Genomic DNA, 18,226 nt, shown 5'->3' with positions numbered 1-18,226 from the left:
CTGACTTACTCAGTTTCATCTGTGAACCATGAGTCATTGTATCACCGCCCTGCTTTGTAAAACCTCGGGAGCATGAAAGTCACTGCCTTCTGTTCTGTTTCCAAACTCCATTTGCTTCCTCTGACTCCATCCTATTCCTGGCCAATATCTGAGGCTGAAACAGACGAAACAGAAATGTGGTGATCCCTTTAAACATTAGTGGATTCCAGACACGATACCATGACTATTCCTAACTGTAAGTACTAAAACTTTCAGAAATTAATTTATTGGATCATCCCATGTACGATTCGAAACTTGAGCAATGAAATAAGGTATTAATGATGCCAATAACACGCTGCTGATCTCACAAACTAAAACCTGAAAAGCAAATCTGAGTTGATAACCAACGGTTCGAATCTGAACACGTACGAATATTCCATCCTTCTGTCATTCATGTGCGCATTGATTTCGTTTGTTTTTGGGTATGTCAATGTTTGTATTTTAATATTCTCTAGCAATTGATTGCATGTATCCATTAAACGCCCGTCCGCATCTGCTCGGGTATCTGTGAATAAATGCCCCAACATGACCTACGGCTGCCCATGCATAATGGAGTAAAACATGGCTGATAATAATTAGGATACTTAGGAACCTTTCAAACAGAACAATAGTAATTTCTGTAATGTCACTTTCAGTCGCACTTTTGACGCACCAGTTAAAGATAAGAACATTTCACACTAATTAATTATTCCCTTGAATTACCTAATCAATCCGTTACAATATTACGAATATATTTCAGTTAAGATTCTTCAGATAATCATAGGGATGGAATTCAATTTCGTTTTCTATCCACATATGAATCAAATCACTGAAGCATGAGTGGGAAATAATCAAATCAATTTCAGACACAGAGAAATGAATTTGGAGACATTGGAACGTGGACTAGAACACAGCGAAAATAGAACATAGAACAGTACAGCACAGAACAGGCCCTTCAGCCCACGATGTCGTGCTGACCACTGATCCTCATGTGTGCACCCTCAAATGTTTGTGACTGAATGAACACATTGAGACACAGGTTGTTTGCTGAAAAATTTTAAAACTACAGTAATTACATAACTTTATTGGGACTGATCAAAAATCAATGTTCTTTTGAAACTTAAGTGATAGGTAAGGGTGCAATGCATTGGCAGTTAACGCGGTCAGCTGAAAAAAAAACGCGACATGAATTCATGAAAAAGCCTCAAGAAGAAGATAAGAAAGTCTGAGAAAACATTAAGAAGCAGCGGGAGTGATCACAATCGTGTCCATCTCAGTGATTAGCAAGCTGGAAATATGAAAGATGCTATACCAGACAGCCAATTACAGTCAGTTAAATTGTCACCTGCTGATGCATAAGAAAGGAACAAGGGCAGGTGTCAAACTATTATTGCTTGTCTTAAAGTGTTGCGATTCTCTTGTTGGGCCGTATTAGCTATTGGGTCGTAGAGGGCAGATTGCCAGTGATTATCAGTCCTGGGCACTCTACCACTTAACGTTCATTGATGTAAATAGTGGCATGGCCTCCTCTTTGTTATCTGATGTTAATGACATTAGTTTTGGTGATATTAAGGGAATGAATGTTACCTTTAACATCACCAAACACTCCATATTGTTTCGTGTCTTCTGTCTTGTCATTGTTCGATATCCAACCTACAATGAACTTGTCAATGGAATTAGAACGAATTTTCTGCCAGTCAAGTGTGTACAGGGTGTAGAGTGCGGTGCTGATGACACAGTCTTAATGGGCATGAGTGCTGAAGATTATCGTAGAGTAAATGCTGTTGGCAATCCTCACTGATCGTGATCTGTAGTGAGGAATTTTCAGTTGTAGACTGTGGAGCAGACAGGGACGTCTCTGCGTGTTAAAACTGATTTGGTTGAAATTATTATGTTGAAGACGGTACTGCAGTCAATAAGTTGAAAAATGATGGAGATATCCTTGTCATTCACACGTGTTAGGGATTGCTAGTATTGGGGAGATGGTATCTGCAAAGCATCTGTTGCGCCAGTAGACAACTTACAAGTAGTCAAGTCAGGCTTGGAGACGGGAGTTAAAATGAGCCTATACTAACCTCTCGAAGCTCTTCAGAATGATGGAGGTCAGACCCACAGTCCATGAGTTTTCTGTGGTACAAGTACAGTGGGGGTCTTCTTGAACAAGGTGAAGACTTCAGATTGTACAAAACAGGGGTTAAGGCTGTCATCGAATATCCCGCCAGCTGGTCGGAACAGAATCCAGTTAACGGCTGGAGAGTCCATCTGGAGCAATCGGTTTCCATCAATTCAGTGTTAACAAATGGAATGAGATGTCTGCAGCAGTGATTGAGGGTACAAGTGACTCAGTTTCACTGACAAGTGGAAAAGGCATGAAGTGTTCTGGGGCAGGGATAGGGAGTAAGGGGTGGGAGGGCCACTGGATGGTGATCATGTATTTTTTTCGGCCATTCTGTTCTACTTCAAGTTGCCTACTGTTGTCTTTTCTTAACCTCAACAAAAATAAGGGACGAAAGTGTGGGATAGTGGCTCAGTGGTTAGCACTGCAGACTCACAGCACCACGGCGGTGGGTTCAATTTCAGCCTCGGATGACGACCTGTCCGGAGTTTGGGCATCCCCCATGTCTGCCTACTTCTTTTTTTCCGGGTGCTCTGGTTTCCTCTTACAGTCCAAAGATGTGCAGTTTAGTTGAATTGGCCATGCTAAATTGCCCCGGTGTTAATTGCATTACTCAGCGGTACATGCAGCATAGGGGAATAGTTCTGGCTGAGTTATTCTTTGGAGGATTAGTGTGGACTTGTTGTGCCGACGGTCCTGTTTTCATACTATAGGTAATCTATTCTAAGTATGATTAGTTTGAGTCTTTAACTGAGTCCAGTATTTCCTCTTGGCTTCGCTCATGGCAATTTGGAAGTTGTATCTGGAATTCTTGTGAAAGTCTGCTTCATCTGACTTGAATGCTGCACAGGTAGTGCTCAGGATGCAAGGTTTCCTTTTGGAGAACAAAGATGGCCTTCTTTGACATGCAGTCCTGTAAACAATTGTTACAGAAAACTGTGTTGTTAGTGACGTACTGATCTATTTTGACCATTGAATTCTTGCGCATGGACCAGTGCACTGCTTGCAAGCAGACCTGCAGTAATGCTCCAGCTGTTTCAAGGAGGAAGTGCACTATTTTCGTCACAGTGTCTTCAGGTTCCTTCTTCTGCTTATGAGCTGAGAGCAATAACTCAGCATCGCGGTTTGAATTTCCAAAGAACAGATGGAGCATGGGGTAGTGGGCATCTTAAGTAAGTGTAGTCGTGATCAATGATGTTTAGCCCTCTTTGGAACAGAAGACATGTTGACAATATTGTGATAGTTCTGTCATGATGTTGGCCTGTCTGAAGTGACACGCCATGATAAGGCATCGGGTATTTCATCTCAAGTCCAATTATAGTGATGTTCATTTCATTGTTCATTTTCGCATGGGATGGAATATAGGTTGCTGTCAGTTGGTGGGGGATGAACTTGGGCAGCAGTAGTCGGGACGGCATTTCACTCTAAGATCTGTTCAGACCAGGGGAACAGCAACTCGCCAAGGTCACCATATCTGAGGACGCAAATCCCACCACTCCTTGTCGTAACCTGAGGCACCGTGCTGTCTATGTGATCGTACATACAGCATGGAACATTACAGTGCAGTACAGGTGCTTCGCGCCTGGATATTGCGCCGAAATGTGGAAACCAATCTGAACATCATCCATTCGACACATCCCATGTTCATCCATAAATTTATACAATGATCACTTAAATGCGATTAGAGTAGGTGGTTCGACTACGGTTGCAGGAAAGGCATACCACGCCCAGACTAATCATTTAGGAAAGAAACTACGTCTGCCATCCGTCCTATATCTAACACCCCTCAAATTGTAGCTGCGTGCCATCATGCGAGCCATTCACCATCCCAGGAAAAAGATGCTCACTGTTCGTGCTATCCAAACTTCTGATTATCTGATGTCGCTCAATAAAATTACCTTTCAACCGTTTTCACTCTAACGAAAAACACCACAAGTCTCTCAAATTTTCCACATAATACATTCACTTTATACCAAGCAACATCTGAGCAAATCTCTTCGGAACTCATTCCAAAACGTCCACATCATTCCGATAACATGGTGACCATAAATGTACACAAAAATTGCAGTGTGGCCGCACTAGAGATTTGTACAGCTGAAACACGAACGCATGGCTCCAAAATTCAATCCTTCTACCAATAAAATTTACCACACCATATGCTTTCTTTATATACATATCAAACGGGTGGCGATTTTCAGGGACCTACGTGCCTGGACACCAACATCTCTCTGATCATCTGCACTACCAAAATTCTTCCCATTAGCCCAAAATTCTGTATTCATGTTGCTCCCTCCAAAGTTAATGCCTCATGCTTTTCCACATTAAGCTCCATTTGCCGACTCTCAGCTAAGCTCTGCAGCTTATCTATGTTGCTGTGATTCTGTTCGCGGAGTTGAAAGTTTTTGTGGCAAACGTTTCGTCCCCTATCTCGATGACATGCTTAGTGCTTGGAAGCCTTCTGTGAAGCGTTTCTGTTGTGTTTCCTCCGGCATTTATAGTGGCCTGTCCCTGCCCCTTCCGGTTGTCAGTTTCAGCTGTCCGCTGTAGTGGCCGGTATATTGGGTCCAGGTCGATGTGTTTGTTGATGGAGTTTGTGGATGAGTGCCATGCTTCTAGGAATTCCCTGGCTGTTCTTTGTTTGGCTTGCCCTATAATGGTAGTGTTGTACCAGTCGAATTCATGTTGCTTGTCGTCTGCGTGTGTGGCTACTAGGGATAGCTGGTCGTGTCGTTTCGTGGCTAGTTGATGTTCGTGGATGGGATCGTTAGCTGTCTTCCTGTTTGTCCTATATACTGTTTTGTGCAGTCCTTGCATGGGATTGCAGAAATATACACACAGACAAGGAAGAAACCATGGTCTCATTCGACGTAACGGCACTGTTCACCTCTGTTGACAAAGCCCTAGCCAGAGAAACAATAGCCAACCTGCTGAACAGACATAACAGACAACAGGACGTTGAACCCATCAACAAAGACGGCATACTTAAACTACTGGACTTGTGCCTCACAACACACATCACATTCAACAACCAGATATACGAACAAAATAATGGGACAACCATGGGCTCACCGATCTCGGGACTCATAGCAGAAGCAGTAATGCAAAGGTTAGAACAAGCAGTCTTACCACAAATTCAACCCAAACTCTGGGTCAGATATATAGATGATACCTTTGTAATCATTAAAAACAAAGAAATAGAGAATACACACCGGATCATCAACGCCACACTCACAGGAATCCGAATCACTAGAGAGGAAGAAAAGGACAACCAACTCCCATTCCTGGACGTGATGGTACAGAGAACACCAAACGGAGAATTCACTACAAAGGTACACAGGAATGCCACACACACAGACCAAGTCCTGAACTATGAAAGCAACCACCCCAATACACACAAAATAAGTTGCATCAAGACACTATTCAAAAGGGCCACAACACACTGCAACACGCCAGAACTGCAAAAAAAGGAAGAGGAACACCTATCCCAGGTATTCGCCAAAAACGGATATCCACGCAATTTCATCAACAGATTCCTAAGGAAAAGACAACGGAACGAGGACATGCCGCACCCCAAAGGACTAGCCACACTACCATACATCAAGAACATCTCTGAACTGACAGCCAGACTACTGCGACCACTAGGACTTATAACAGCACACAAACCAAAAGCCACACTCAGACAACAACTCACCAGAACGAAGGACCCGATACCCAGCATGAGCAAAACTAATGTAGTGTACAAAATCTCATGCAAGGACTGTACAAAACACTACATAGGACAAACAGGAAGACAGCTAACGATCCCATCCACGATCATCAACTAGCCATGAAACGACACGACCAGCTATCCCGAGTAGCCACACACGCAGACGACAAGCAACATGAATTCGACTGGGACAACACTACCATTATAGGGCAAGCCAAACAAAGAACAGCCAGGGAATTCCTAGAAGCATGGCAGTCATCCACAAACTCCATCAACAAACACATCGACCTGGACCCAATATACCGGCCACTACAGCGGACAGCTGAAACTGACAACCGGAAGCAGAAGGGACAGGCCACTTTCAATGCCGGAGGAAACACCACAGAAGCGCTTCACAGGAGGCTTCCAAGCACTGAGGAAGTCACCGAGACAGGGGACGAAACGTTTGCCACAAAAACTTCCAACTCGGCGAACAGAATCACAACAACGAGCACCCGAGCTACAAATATTCTCACAAACTTTGAGCTTATCTATGACCCTCTGCAACCTCCGACATCCTTTGGTAATGTCCACAACTACACCAACTTTAATGTCATCGGCAATTTTTCTAACCCATCCTTCTACGCCCTTAGCCAGGAAATTTATTTTAAAAAAAGACAGTCTTTGTTGGTACTGCATACTGAAACTACTGGACCTGTGCCTCACAACACACTTCATACTCAACAATCAAATATATGAACAAATCAGCGGCACACCCATGGGCTCGCCCATCTCTGGAATCATAGCAGAAGCGGTAATACAAAGTTTAGAAAAACAGTCTTACAGCAAATTCAACCCAAACTCTGGGTCAGATATATAGATGATACCTTTGTAATCATTAAAAACACAGAAATAGAGAACACACACGGGATCATCAACGCCACACTCACAGGAATCCGATTCACTAGAGAGGAAGAAACGGACAACCAACTCCCATTCCTAGACGTGATGGTACAGAGAACACCGAACGGAGATTTCACCATAAAGATATATAGGAAAGCCACACATACAGACCAAGTCCTAGACTACGAAAGCAATCACCCCAACAGACACAAAAGAAGTTGCATCAAGGCACTATTCAAAAGGATCACAACACACTGCAGTAGACCAGAACTTCAAAAAGAGGAAGAAGATCAACTATACAATGAATTCGCCAAAAACGGATACCCCCGCAATTTCATCAACAAATGCCTAAGGGAAAGACAACGGAATGAGGACATACCACAACCCAAAGGACTGGCCACACTACCATACATCAAAAATATTTCTGAACTGACAGCCAGACTACTGCGACCACTAGGACTCATAACAGCACACAAACCAACAGCCACTCTCAGACAACAACTCACCAGGTCGAAGGACCCGATACCCAGCATGAGCCAAACCAATGTAGTGTACAAAATCCCATGCAAGGACTGCACAAAACACTACATAGGACAAACAGGAAGACAGCTAATGGTCCGCATCCATGAACACCAACTAGCCACGAATCGACATGACCAGCTATCCTAAGTAGCCACACAATCAGATGACAAGGAACATGAGTTCGACTGGGACAACACTACTATTACAGGACAAGCCAAAGAGAGAAAAGCCAGGGAATTCCAAGAGGCATGGCACTCATCCACAGATTCAATCAATAAGCACATCGACCTGGACCCAATATACCGGCCACTGCAGCGGATAGCTGGAACTGACAACCGGAAGTGGCAGGTACAAATCACGATAAATGCCGGAGGAATCATAACAGAAGCGCTTCACAGGAGGCTCCCAAGCACTGAGGATGTCATCTAGACAGTGGACGAAATGTCTGCAACACAGATTCCCAGCTCGGCGAACAGAACCACAACAACGAGCACCCGAGCTACAAATCTTCTCCCAAACTTTGAATTCGCCAAACTGCGTTGACTGTCCCAAATCAACATATTCTGTCGAGATGTTTATAAATCCTGTCTCTCATTACCTACTCCAGTACTTTCCCCAAACCGAAGTAAGTGTCAATGGTCATTAATTGCCATAGTTGTCCCGAAAATCCTTCTTGTATATTGGGGCAACATTTGCTATCCTTCAGTTTCTTGGCATTATTCTGTAGACAATGACGACACAAAGATTAAAGCCAACGGCTCTGCCATCTCAACATTCACATCCCAGGGAATCGGAGAAAAAGTCCTTTTGTGCTAGGGGTCTGATCTATTTCTCAATTTCCAGAATTGCTGCCTCGTCCTCCTCGTGAACTTCAATCCCGTCTGAAGCTAGCAGCATTTATCTCAATAGTCTCCTCTACTACGTTGTTTATTTCTACTGCTAATGCAGACGAAAAATACCTTTTCAGCGCGTCTACAATCTCCTCAGACTCCATGCACATTTCCAACGACTGTTCTTGATTGGTCCTAATTTTACTGCACTGACTCATTTTTTCCGGGATTTATTTGCAGACAGCATTGTATTTTCCTTGATCATTACTGCCAAGGAATTTTCATGTCCCCATCTGCATCTCCACAGCTCTCTCTTTAAGTCCTTCTTGGCTAGATGGTCACTCTCATGCGCCAGAACTGAGCCTTCATTTCTCATCCTCGCAAATGGCCACGTCTTCCTCTTGACAAGGTATTATACTTTCTCAGTAAACCACGGTTCCCTCGCTCGAAAATTTCTTCCCTGCCTGACAGGTGCAACCTTGTCAAGGACACTCAGGAATTATTCCTTGAATCAGCAGAAAGGAGTGTCACCGTGCCTCTCTGGTCAGCACTGTTGCCTCAAAGCACTAGCGTCTCGAGTTCGACTCCAGCCTCGGTAGACTGTCTGAGTGAAGTTGGCATAATTTCCCTGTGTTTACATGTGTTTCCTCTTGGTATTCTGTTTTCTCCTATAATCCAAAAGATGCGCAGGTTAGCTGAGTTTACCATGTTAAATTGCCATTCGTGTTCAAGTCTATTCAGGATTGATAGATTCGTCACGAGTCAATGTAGAATACGTAGTTTGGGGTACTCGTCGGAATCTTGGTGTGGAATTCTTGAGCAGAAAGACCTTTGTCCAATTTGTAGGGATTCCTTAGTTCTATATTTTAAATTGTACCCACCATATTCACTTTCTTTTCCTGTCCTTTGTGTCCTAAATCTTGCCTCATCGCATCGTAATTGGTTTTCCCCAGCTATAAATCTTGCCATGCATGGCATAGCCATCCCGTTTCATCGATTCATTAAACATAACCAAGTCGTGGTCACTATCGCCAAAGTGCTCACCTACCTCCAAATGTAACACCTGTCCGGATTCATTACCCAGTACCAGACCAGCGCAAATCCATACGGAATACCATTGGTCACATGACTTCAGTTCTAAAAATAACCATCCACTACCACCCCCTGTCTCCTACCATAAAAGTAGTTTTGTTTCCAATTGGTAACCTCTCCCTGAATCCTGTGTGATAGAACTTTAATCATAATCTAACACGCAGAACTTTATCAAACGCTTTACTGCAGTGTATGTGGAAAATGTCTACGTCTCTGCACTCATCTGTCTTCGTGGTCACATTCTCAAAAACATCAACCAGTTTGTAAAACACGATTTCCCACGCACAAGCCATGCTGACTATCTCCAATCTGTCCTTTCGGATCTAATGCACATATACCCGGTCTCAGATTCCCTCAAAATAACTTACCAATTACTGATGTCAGATTCACCTAGCACTGGTTCACAGGTTTCTCCTTGGAAGCGGTCTTCAATAATTTCATAACATTTACTTGATTCCAGTTCTCCATCCACTCACATGATACAAGCCTCTGAGCTAGCATCCTCACAATTTCTTCTGTAACTTCCCAGTACGTCTTGGGTGTGTATGGGTATGGGTATTATAATCTTAATAGGGTTGATGAGGACTCCATGGGACAAATGAACGTAGATTATCCTGCTTTTCCCATGCTGCTCGACCTGCTGCGTTATAGTATGACCACAATCCTGACTCTCGATGGGACAAATGTTGTGCTTCCAAACTGTCGGGATTCTCTGATGAATGCATCTCCCACCCTTGTACACATCAAGACATTCACTTGTTCGAAATTATCCACCTCAAATATATCTCCTTCCTTTCCTTGAACAGAGCATCATCATCTTTATTCATCAATTTTCCCAACACTTCACAGCTTGCATTCCACCGAATTCCCGTTATCTCAGTTTTGAAGTCCTTCCACTAAACAGTCGTCCCTTGACAAATTAACAGAGAATGTGATAGCAGTGTGATCATTCAGGCATCTTCTGCAGCACAATGGGATTCATTTTGCACCAGTTCCAGTTCAAATAAGACAGCAGAGTGTCCCTGATATCGGAAACTGATCTTTAAAATTGCCTGAATTTATATCATCAAAACAGCAAAATAATTTCGATCACAGAATATTGAGAGACCTACAAGGGAAAAATATACACTATTTGATCAATATGCTGGTTTCATGCTATAAAATCAATTTTAATTGAGGGCTACATTAATTTTGAAATCGAATAAAAATACAGGTTTAATAGCGAAGTAATGCCACGAACTTGTAAAATCTGAGTTTGCAATGGATGAGAAATTAAACTGCTGAAAGTACTATATTCTTCCTGAGATTGAGAAATATGTATGTTCAAAAAAAGTAAGGAAGTTGGTAAATGTGGACGTTTTCATATTGTTGCAAATGTTTTCTGGCAAAGTGACAATTTAATTTACCTGGTTGAGTGAATGTGACAATGGCAAAGAAATAGCAAAGACTAAACTTTGTGTCTTGCTATCAGAAGATGATAGTGCTTTCAATTTCTGAAAGTTGTTACCTCATATACCTCATGTCAGGTTCCAGGGAGATAATTGCTTGCTATGAGATATTGCATTAATTGTTTACAATAGATCAACACAGCAACTGTTTTACTTATCTTCATGCTATGAAGGACATCAATGTTTTGTGATAACTGATTGGGTCGCAATTGTTACAAAGAGATAAAGAGAATATATAGAATTATCTGAGTTAATTTCATTATCATTGATCGACAAGGCTGCCTGAATATTGCACACAGAACTTCGCAACGTCGAATGACGAACCGTGCTGAGAAATGCACATTTTCTTTGGAAAAGTCAGTTTACTTCTCCTTCAAACTAATATTGTTTTTCAGTTGGATAATTGAAGAGGTGCATTACTCTTCCAAGACGAAATAACAAATAACAACGTTAATTTCAGCACAGAAGCAATCCATTCAGTCCTTGAAGCGTGCGCCTATCCAGAGAATCTACCTAAACCTGTAGCTCCCTTCTCTAGGCGACTGTATCAATCTGCTCACTTCCCATTCACTTATCTTTCCCGATACATTTTCAATGATGCTATCGTGCCCACCTTTAGCACCCCAACTGGCAACGTGTTCTAAGTATCCATCAACCTGTACATAATGAACTTTCCACGCATATCGCCACTCAACTTGCCCCCTCTCCCCTCGTACATAACTCCGCTAATCTGCTAGAAAAGCATCTTGTTAATCATTCTGGCTATACATCTCACGACGTACATCAGAAAGAAAAATCCGAAATTGCTGGCGATGCTAAACATGGCTGGCAGCGACTGTGAATAAAAATCAGAGTAAATTTTTCGGATCTAATTTTCTTTCTTCAGAAGTATGATCCAGCCATGACATATTTTTGAATTTTTTACACTGCTGAAAATTGACCAGTAATTGCAAATAACAAATAATATGTCAACATGCAGCACATACATTCAAACGGATATCACAAAACAGATGATGTAATGGACACAAAGTGGCTGAAGTGTTTTAAATATACAGACAAATATATTGAAGATTCATTTTGGATGTACTTGGGCTACTTTAAAGTTCCTACAACTCAAGCATCATAACATAAACATTGAGAGATAATTCAGCCTTTCTAGCATGGTCAGCAAATTGTTTTGTTATCATGGCGAAACTGGTCTGATGGATGTCACTCTGGCAGTTCTGCAGTTAACTTAGTGATCTAGTACAGGTCCCGAATGATATTACAGGGGTCCAGTGACAGTGACAACCGCCTCCGCGATCGCCATGAAGACAATCGCCAGCAGATTCGCGACCTCCGCGACTCTGGGGAATAACTCTGTCTCTGTGGTTGCCGCAGCCACTTCCGCCCCCAGTGACGTCACTAACCTACACGCCCACAACGCCGCATGTGTCTCCGCCCGCACGCCGATCTCCACGCCTAACCCCGCCCCAACGGCGGGATCCGTCACCACGCCAAACCCCGCCCCCACGACGATTTCGTCTCCACGCCTAACCCCGCCCCTTCGCCCATCTACGACTGCATGCCTAACCCCGCCCCCACGCCTATTTCCGTCACCACGTCTAACCCCGCCCCTTCGTCTCTCGCCATCACCACGCCCAACCCCGCCCCCACGCCGATCTGCATCCCCGCCCCCAGGCCTAACCCCGCCCCCACACCCAGCTCCAGCCCCACACCAGGTCCGAGGTCCGAGCTCCCAGCCCTGCCGAGTTTTCATCATCCCTCCAGACCTACCCCTCTCTGAGGACGAAAGATCAATCCTCAGCAGAGGCCTCACCTTCATTCCCCTACGCTCTCGGATTAATAAGTTCAACACGCGGCGTGACATCGAACAATTCTTCCACCGTCTTCGCCTCCGTGCCCACTTCTTTAACCAAGACTCTCGCCCACCCTCTGACGACTCCTTCTCCCGCCTCCAACACACCCCATCCACCTGGACACCCCGTGCTGGCCTCCTACCTGCCCTCGACCTCTTCATAGCCAACTGCCGCCGCGATATTAACCGCCACCTGAACTCCCCCACCCCTCTCACCCAGTCCAACCTCTCACCCTGGGAATGCGCAGCCCTCCACTCCCTCCGTTGCAACCCCAACCTCACTATCAAACCAGCAGCCAAGGGAGGCGCGGTAGTAGTTTGGCCATACGCCAGCTCGCAGATACCTCCTCCTACTGCCCCCTTGAACATGACCCCACCCCCCACCACCAAACCATCATCTCCCAGAACGTCCATAACATCATCACCTCGGGGGATCTCCCATCCACCGCCTCCAACCTCATAGTCCCACAACACCGCACCGCCCACTTCTACCTCCTGCCCAAAATCCACAAACCTGACTGCCCCGGCCGACCCAGTGTCTCCGCCTGCTCCCGCCCCACCGAACTGATCTCCGCATACCTTGACACCATCCTGTCCCCCTTAGTCCAAGAACTCCCCACCTAAGTTCGGGACACCACCCATGCCCACCACCTTCTCCATGATCTTCGCTTCCTCGGTCCCCAACGCCTTATTTTCACCATGGACATCCAGTCCCTGTACACCTCCATCCCCCATCACAAAGGACTCAAAGCCCTCCGCTTCTTCCTTTCCCGCCGTACCGACCAGTACCCTTCCACTGACACCCTCCTTCGACTGACTGAACTGGTCCTCACCCTTAATAAATTCTCTTTCCAATCCTCCCACTTCCCTCCAAACGAAAGGAGTAGCCATTGGCTCCCGCATGGGCCCCAGCTATGCCTGCCTCTTCGTAGGATATGTGGAACAGTCCATCTTCCACAACTACACTGGCCCCACCCCCCACCTTTTCCTCCGCGACATTGATGACTGTATCAGCGCCGCCTCGTGCTCCCACGAGGAGGTTGAACAGTTCATCGACTTCACCAACACCTTCCACCCCGACCTCAAGTTCACCTGGACAGTCTCAGATTCCTCCCTCCCCTTCCTCGACCTTTCTATTTCTATCTCAGGCGACCGAATCAACACGGACATCTACTACAAACCGACCGACTCCCACAGCTACCTGGACTACACCTCCTCCCACCCTGCCCCCTGTAAAAACGCCATCCCATTCTCCCAATTCCTTCGACTCTGCCGCATCTGCTCCCAGGAGGACCAGTTCCAAAAACGTACAACCCAGATGGCCTCCTTCTTCGAGGACCATAATTTTCCCCCGACGTGGTCGACGATGCCCTCCACCGCATCTCTTCTACTTCCCGCTCCTCCGCCCTTGAACCCCGCCCCTCAAACCGCCACCAAGACAGAACCCCACTGGTCCTCACCTACCACCCCACCAATCTCCATGCACAGCGCATTATCCGCCGTCATTTCCGCCACCTCCAGACGGACCCCACCACCAAGGATATATTTCCCTCCCCTCCCCTATCAGCATTCCGTAAATACCACTCCCTCCGTGACTCCCTCGTCAGATCCACACCCCCCACCAACCCAACCTCTACTCCCGGCACCCTCCCCTGCAACCGCAGGAGGTGCAAGACTTGTGCCCACACCTCCCCCCTCACCTCCCTCCAAGGCCCCAAAGGAAACTTCCATTTCCGCGACAGATTCACCTGCACCTCCACACACATCATCTATTGCATCCTCTGCACCCGATGTGGCCTCCTTTATATTGGGGAGACAGGCCGGTTACTTGCAGAGCATTTCAGGGAACACCTCTGGGACACCCGGACCAACCAACCCAACCACCCTGTGGCTCAACACTTCAACTCCCTCTCCCACTCCACCAAGGATATGCAGGTCTTTGGACTCCTCCATCGCCAGACCACAACAAAACGACGGCTGGAGGAAGAATGCCTCATCTTCCGCCTAGGAACCCTCCAACCACAAGGGATGAACTCGGATTTCACCAGTTTCCTCATCCCCCTCCCCCCACCTTGTCTCAGTCAAATCCATCGAATTCAGCACCGCCTTCCTAACCTGCAATCTTCTTCCTGACCTCTCCGCCCCCACCCCAGTCTGACCTATCACCCTCACCTTTACCTCTTTCCACCTATCACATTTCCGACGCCCCTCCCCCAAGTCCCTCCTCCCTACCTTTTATCTTAGCCTGCTGGACAAACCTTCCTCATTCCTGAAGAAGGGCTTATGCCCGAAACGTCGATTCTCCTGTTCCTTGGATGCTGCCTGACCTGCTGCGCTTTTCCAGCAACATATTTTCAGCTCTGATCTCCAGCATCTGCAGATCTCACTTTCTCCTCCAGTGACAGATAATAGTAATGCATTGAGATAGGCTTGTTAAATCAATGGTAGATTAACAAATGCTGAAGACAATGGTGTTGTAATATGTTCGTTTAAGTGTAATGTCGGTAACCAGTGTGACAGACGACGATTAGTTTTATTTTTCCAGATTAGATTACCTACAGCGTGGCAACAGGCATTTTGGCCCAACAAGTCAACACCGACACTTCGAAGAGTAACTGACCCAGACCAACTTTCCTTTGACTAATGCACCTAAAACTTTGGGGAATTTGGCATGGCCAATTCACCTAACCTGCACATTCTTGGACTGTGGGAGGAAACCAGAGCACCTGCACGAAAATCACGCAGACGTGGGGAGAACATGCAAACTCCACACAGACAGTCGCCCAAGGCTGGCATCGAAACTGGCACCCTGGTGCAATGAGGCAGCAGTGCTAACCACTGAGCCACCGTGCTACCCAGTTTCGAAAGACAAAGCACGCCATCATGATTGGCTATGTGAGCGTTATCCGATAAGCATGGGAACACAGCTGTGCAAACTGAAGAGCAAAGAGCATGTCAGGGAAGATATGTTGCTGGCTGTGACAGCTTTGATTTTGAAAGATTAAAGTTTAATTTGATGAAGGATTTTTTTGCGTTTACTGGTAATTTTTATAGAAAATTGAGTGATTCTTCCACAACAAAATTGGCACTCCAGATCGGACTGGGAAGGTACGGTTTTTCTCTGAAAAGAGGCCGCAGCCGCAGGGCAATTCCCAATTGAACCAAGCGCTCTTCTGAGACAGACAGAATAAACGGGTTGGGCACCCTCAAAAGAAAGTGTCAGCGTTTTGCTGCTAATTTAAAGTATATTCGTTCAATAAGGGAGGTTCTCAGGAACTCAGAAGTGCAAAGAAAGTTGCTGACGGGACTCTCCAATCCAAAAAAAAGAGAAGTTGGATGGTAAGTTACACTTTGAGGAGACCCAGAAGATAATTAAGGAAATCTGCACAGTGTGTGAATGCTTACAGAATAAAGAAAGTGAGACAAACTTCCACGTGTTGTTTTTAAGTTTGTGTGGATACCGCCCTATTTGTCAGAAAATAAAGAAAGAAAAGACAAAAACACATTGAAATACAGGGGACTGCGCGATCAGAAACAGATAAGGATTTTTATTTTGTTAGTATTAGCGATTTTGGATGAAATTGAAAGCTGGCAGGTTGTTAGTTGATTATTAAAACTAAAATAATAGAAAATAGTCCTCGTGTTAAAGTGTTACCAGACTGTTGAATGTTTAAGGCAAGCTCTGCATGATAATTAGACTGTACTTTTAGAAATGAACAAAGCATCTATTCTGGGAAGGGTGTGTGTGTGTGTGTAAAACTCTGGCTTGAAGAAAGGATTTCTCTGTGTGTGTGAGAGAGAGAGTGAGAGAGAGAGAGAAAAGGTCTGGCTTGCAGAAAGGCATTTTTGCGTGCCTGTGTGTGTGAGAGAGAGAGATTGTGCAGTTTAACCATTGTAATCTGGCATGGATACACAATTGCTTGTTGGTCGTTAAATATTTGTACTTTGTTCCTTGGAGTTGGAGATCCGGGAGTGCTTTAATTTTATGTTGACCTGGAGGAATTTAAGAAAGTTTTTTCTTCAGGAGACGTTTTTTCAAGGAACCATCATTGGTAAGTGCATTGTGCCGAAGCAATCCGGGAATAGTATAGGCAGAACGAAACTGAATGCACTTTTTTTGTTCATTGGTTGAAGCCAAGGATGTTTAGAGACTGATCGATTGGTAAGTGACGATTGCAAGTTGTAGCTTTAGGGAAATACATATCATAACTGACGAGGCACTATCGGACTTCGAAGGCATAAGTTTGAGAATTGTTAAAACAGAGTCAATAGATTAGCTGGTCTGAAATATATGTCAGGATGAATAAAGGGAATGCAGGTGGAATATTGAGTGAGACATTTCCTGTTGCAAGAAGGGATATCACAAAAATTTCTGTAAAATGGGAAACAAAAACGAATGACCTATTAATGAAAAGGCCTTTGGTTTCAATAGTAACGAAGGTATCATTGGAATAAATATGTGCGGTGAAATTGAAGGGTTAATTAACAATTGCTGGCCGAAGGATAAATCAAAGGAGAGTATATTCAAGAGGGAATATGAGGTGAAAATTGGAAACCTATTTCGTGTTGAAGGACAGGATTTGTGGAAGGTTTTTCAGGCAGTTGCAACTGATGGGGATGCTTTCGAAAAGAATAAGGAGTTTCTGTACACAAAGACTGGGGGTGAGAACATCTTCACGTGCTTGGTGCCGAATAAAGAGCCTTCATGTATGAAGGTCCAGCAGGGGACAAATGCTATGTATCCCAGTTTGTAAGACTTGGAAACCCCACCTATCCCCATTTAAGTGGAGAAAATGTAACACATTGTTCTGAATAAAGGGTGACAGTAGAGATAGAGAGAAATTGAATTGTGGTGGAGCTGGTCCAGAAAAGAATGCGTTAAGGATTCAAAAAGACAGGCAGGTTATGCAGCTGCAGTATTGCACAAGAGACGGGTGTAGTGGGAGTTAAGCAGTTTATTGCATGTTATCACACCAGATAGGATAAAGTGGCTTAGGGGTATCCACCTTGTTATCATGGGCTGGCAGTGGTTTACTTTGCACATGAAAAGGCATCCTCCGTAACGATGGCCTATCCTGTGATCGTGTACACGGACAATAAGTTTGCAGAACTGTTAGAAAGAGGGCAATCTGTATTGACGACTGCCCGGGTAATGACATACCAGATATTATTGACGTTTCCAGGAAAAACTATACAAAGATGCGCTCCAACGAACTTGCTGGAGCGAGAACTTATGCAGTACATGCAACAGCTTACAATGATGCATGAATCTATCCACACACAGGATAAACTGAGGGTGCTGGTGTCTGCCTGGGAAGCCGTACCTATTAAACATGGAGATCAGGTCTATGAACGAGTTTTCTGGAGGAAGTGGAACGAGCTGGGAATGCAGGGACCCTTCAAGGTAAACAAGGCGTCACGAACTGCCATTCAAGTGGAGGGACGATCCACGAGCTGTCATCTCAATCATTGCACAAGAGCTGGTCCCACAAAAGTAGACAGATTCCGGAGCTGAGGTACGTGAAGGCAGAGAAAGTGCAGTCGTGTCCTGAAGGGATGCGCTGGGTTTGGTACGACCTCTTGTGATTTTGAGCAATCGGTGAACGGGATCTTCAGAGATACTGGTGCCTCCAGGTCAATCAGTGGACTGATTGAGTCCGTGAAATGCGTATTGTGTCCTGATTTTGTAGCTGGTGAGGGGTTGGCGGTGGTCACTGATGCCCCCTTCCCTCGTGCTGAGGCTTTCTACCCTTG

General features: G+C 45.1%; 1 pseudogene; it reads left to right on the top strand.

The window, feature by feature from the left end:
* The first annotated feature begins 5,193 nt into the window (after positions 1 to 5,193).
* LOC148138519 (uncharacterized) lies at positions 5,194 to 17,226 on the top strand (annotated as a pseudogene).
* Positions 17,227 to 18,226: the final 1,000 nt, after the last annotated feature.

The sequence above is a fragment of the Chiloscyllium plagiosum genome, unplaced genomic scaffold (genome assembly GCF_037043375.1).
Source record: "Chiloscyllium plagiosum isolate Xiang-an unplaced genomic scaffold, Cpla_swu_hap1 HiC_scaffold_40, whole genome shotgun sequence".
NCBI classification, from domain to species: domain Eukaryota; kingdom Metazoa; phylum Chordata; class Chondrichthyes; order Orectolobiformes; family Hemiscylliidae; genus Chiloscyllium; species Chiloscyllium plagiosum.
The sequence above is the reverse complement of the archived record's forward strand: the minus strand, read 5'-3'. Positions and strand labels throughout refer to the sequence as shown.